This window comes from Lactuca sativa, chromosome 8 (genome assembly GCF_002870075.4).
Source record: "Lactuca sativa cultivar Salinas chromosome 8, Lsat_Salinas_v11, whole genome shotgun sequence".
In the NCBI taxonomy this organism is placed as follows: Eukaryota; Viridiplantae; Streptophyta; class Magnoliopsida; order Asterales; family Asteraceae; genus Lactuca; species Lactuca sativa.
In genome coordinates, this window is record NC_056630.2 from 82,825,745 (window position 1) to 82,830,186 (window position 4,442).

Below are 4,442 nucleotides of genomic sequence, written 5' to 3' on the forward strand. Positions count from 1 at the left end.
TTATGGTTTATGGCCTAATTATTAATTAGGTTTTTATTTGATTGATTAACGCGAAGATTAACTGGATCAGCAATTCGAACGTCTATCTGATTTTCAACGGTTTGACGTGAGCCTCCTCTCATTGTTTAGCGGGTCGTAGGCACCAATGTCGACCCATGATTTATTATGGTTAGGATTCTAGTTGTATGTGTGACTCCTGCATGCGTTGTATGTGATATGTATACCGGGCGGGGCCCGATGGCAGGCGTGGCCTGGTGAGTGTATTGTACGTTATTTGTCTTAGTGATTATTACATGGCTTTATGTGTCTATATATATATACCGGGTGGGGCCCGATGCCAGGCGGGGCCTGATGAATGTGCTGAGGCATGGCTCATCTCATATTATTGACAGATCTATTCTGAGCGGGGCTCGATATTGGGCGGGGCCCGATGGTTGTTGGGCACGACCCATTGTATATGTATGGTATAAGGTATTTTGGGGAACTCACTAAGCTTCGTGCTTACAATTTTCAATTTATATTTCAGGTACTTCCGGATCGAAGGGGAAGATCTCGGGATGATCACATGGCACATACTGTGACATCCCCATTTTCACGGCCAGAAAAGACCGATTTTGTTTATGCTTTATAAAAATCAGAGTACTTCATTTTATAAAAATGTTGCGGAATTTGTTCCCAGAAAAACATGGTAAATACGTTATTAAAACATTTTCGATGAAACGTATTTATTTCATTTTAAAACGTTTGGGATGTCATCGTTAATACAGAAACATAAGCATAAACAGAACTTACAATTATTTACACTAGTGATCTACATCTCTTTAAATCTCTCAGTGTATTGTGACTTCATATCAACACCTGTGATAAAAATAAACTGAGTGGGTCAGGTTGGGAAACCTGGTGAGAACATAGGGTTTTCAACCCACAATAATATAATTATTATTTTTAAACATCAAACAATCAACCCAATTACCCATTCCCGTTATCCTCACATTACGTCCCTAAAACATCTAACACAAGGGACCTAGTCAAAGGACTATCATTGGGATGGAGTATATCTGGTGAGCACACAGTTCACACAGTTCGAATAAACACACAGTTCGAATAAACACACAGTTCGGTTAAACACAAAGTTCGAATAAACACCTACAAGTTGCGAGCCTGTTAGTGTTCCACTGGACTGTCTAGAATAGTCCGTGGTCGTCATCTATACTCCGCTAGATGACTAGATCATCAAGAACATCTATAACGAGGCATCTCATTATTTCATTTTATCACACAGCAACTAATACATCTACCCATGTTTTACCCAACACATTTTGTAGATATAAAATACATATACAGTTTAAATCATTGAAAACATGTATAAAACGTTCATCCAGCATAGATAGCAAGTATACAGATAATATACACACACAGCACGTAATTTATATAAAATACTTCATATCTATGTGTAAGCTGAAAGTAACTATGCACTCACCTGAGAAGGTGGTGACTCGGTACTCGGACAGCGCTTCGTTTACTTTAAAATAATTTCCTTTGACGAAACCTAGTATTATCACCACTAGATTTTAGTCTAATATTACCGTGACTAATTATTAGTCTTATTATTATTATTATTATTATTATTATTATTACTATTATTATTATATAAGCGTTTAAACAATACTTTCCAACTACTATGTACAGACAGGGGCCAGACATAAAACACCGGAGGGCAGGACCATTTTGGCGTATAGCACTTCTGAAATCCAACAACCCTATGCGGCCCTTTAAACCAGATTCCCCGTACCGCGAGTAGTTAAAAGATATTATAACGACACTTATATAAGTCATAATAATAGCCCAAATATTTATTATAAATTTATAATAACAATACTAATTTTAAATATAAACTATATTTAAAATAGGGTAAACATAACTTACTTTCAAGGGGATTTTAGCTAGGAGTCGGGCTCTGCAGGGGCAGAACTTCGTCGCTGAATCTTTCTAAGAAAGATTCGTGCAGCGCTTCAGCGCTCACCTTACTATACTAAAACTACAGAAAGAGAAGTCGAATCACGAGGGACCGAAATGCTCGGGGGATAAGGAGAGAAAGACTCTTGAATCAAGAGAATGGTGCAAGAAATATGAGAGCCCAAGGCTCTTATTTATACTAATTGAATTTTCAAAAACTACCCTCCATAATTACTTAATGACCTTTTAGTTATATAAACAACTAAACACCCCTCTATAATACTATTTTAAATGGATTTAATGATCTTTGTACTAAACTAATGTCGAAAGAACTCAACATTAGTTTTATAATAACCGCATCGTCGATACCTTTCTAATGATATATACATATGTATATATATGTGTACGTATACATGATTTATACTTTATTTTAATACGTAAATATACTACTATAATTTGTAACTCGCTCATACGAACTCCGTTTTTGACGTTATTTATATCCACGCGTAGGTGGAGACATACTCTACAACTTTCGTTTAGACTCCGTTGGTTAATTTTGACTTTATTTTTAAAGTTATATTTTTAACAGGCCAGGACAGGATTGGTCCGTTAAAATCTCATAACTTCTTTATTCGATGTCCATTTTCGTCTGTATTTTTATCGTTACGCTGCTAATAACGAGATCTTAGATTCTTGTTTAGGTTGTGTCGGCTAAAAATCAATCGATCTAAAATTCGAATTTCGGGCTGTACTCCGCTAATCCGAAACTTTGAAAAATCATAACTTCTTCATACGAAGTCAGATTTGGGCGTTCTTTTTATCGATGTTCTTAGTTTAACATATTCTACGACTTTTGTTTAGAGCGCTAAGGCTAAATCTCTATATATCATAAATTTACTATTTACGCTTCCCGGGGCCGTGCCGGTTCCGACGCGAAACTTCGACGGGTCATAACTTCTTCGTTATAACTCGGATTTCAGCGTTCTTTATATGTACGGAAACCTTGTGACATATTCTACAAATTGGTTAAGATTATTTATTCTAAATAATCTTTTTGTCAAAAAGTCGTTTTCGACCCCTATTGCCTCTAAATTGACTAGCCCGGATCTGCGGGCGTTACACATACCATATTATTCCGCAGTTTATTTGACTCTGATGTATTGGGATGATTATTGACATACTCTGATTTCACTATGGTTTTATGAAAATGTTTTGTATGATGATTTTATTAATACAAAAATGAAATTTTTAGTCATAAGTTTTGGGACGTTAAAGTTTTCACTAAAACTCAAAGGATTGATTATGAGTAAACGTTTTCACTAGTAGCCGAGATAAAGTCTATTAGGATACTACTTTCCATTACTGCCTTTTATGATTACATGGTATGGAAAATGGAAGTTAAAACTGTTTCCTTAATGGGAGAATTTCAATGGATATGTGTATGGCACAACTTGCAGGTTATGAACATGTTAAGTATCCAAATAGAGTGTGTAATCCTGAAAGGTCAATATATGGATTTAAACAAGCATCGAGAAGCTGGAATTTGTGCTTCAATGAAAAAGTCAAAGCGAATGGTTTTTCTAGAAGTCCAGATGAGTCATGTGTATATGTTAAAGTTAGTGGGAGCTTTGTTGTCTTCTTGGTATTGTATGTAGATGAAAGACTTAGGAGAAGCAACATAAATACTTGGTATAAGAATTTATATAGATAGATCTAGGTGTCTAATAGGACTTATTCAAATTATATATGTGGAAAAAGTATTAAAAAGATTCAATCTGGAAAATTCCAAGCAAGGAAAATTTCCTATGCATCATAGCGTTAAATTGAGTATGTCTCAGTGTCCAAGTTCTAGTGATGAACAATATAGAATGAGTCGAGTCCCATATGCTTCGGTTATAGGATCGATCATGTACGCTATAACATGTAGTCATCCTGATGTCTTGTATGCTTTGAGCATGGTGAGCCGATATCAGGAAAACCCTAGATTAGGTCATTGGACAATTGTCAAGAACCTTCTTAAGTATTTGAGAAATACAAAAGATATGTTGCTTGTGTATGGAGGTGAACAAGAGTTGGTGGTGAAGGTCTATAGTGACGTGAATTTCCAAATGGATATAGATGACCCCACGTCACATTCCGGATGGTTATTCGTGCTAAATGGTGGTTCGGTGACATGGAAAATTTCCAAACATGAAATGGTGGCAGACTCTACATGTGAGTCTGATTACATTGATATTAGTAAGGCGTACAAGGAAGCTACCTAGATTAGGAACTTCATTGGTGATCCTGGAGTTATTCCGAGCAATAAAGATCCTATGGAAATATTCTATGATAACGAAGGTATAGTCGCTCTAACTAAAGAACATAGGGATCACTGAAGGTCAAGGCATATAAAGAGGAAGTTTCATTACATTTGAGACGGATTTGAAGATGAAGATATTACTGTGAAGCGAGTATCATCAGTGGAAAACCCAACTGATCCGTTC

At 36.0% G+C, this 4,442-nt stretch overlaps 1 long non-coding RNA gene across 1 annotated transcript; it reads right to left on the bottom strand.

Annotated features, from left to right (window-relative positions):
- Positions 1 to 583: 583 nt before the first annotated feature.
- Positions 584 to 2,456, bottom strand: LOC128128028 (uncharacterized). Its single transcript, XR_008225586.1, has 3 exons — positions 1,927 to 2,456; positions 1,481 to 1,549; positions 584 to 858 (listed from the first exon to the last, which is right to left on the bottom strand). It is a non-coding gene; the product is annotated as an uncharacterized LOC128128028 (long non-coding RNA).
- Positions 2,457 to 4,442: the final 1,986 nt, after the last annotated feature.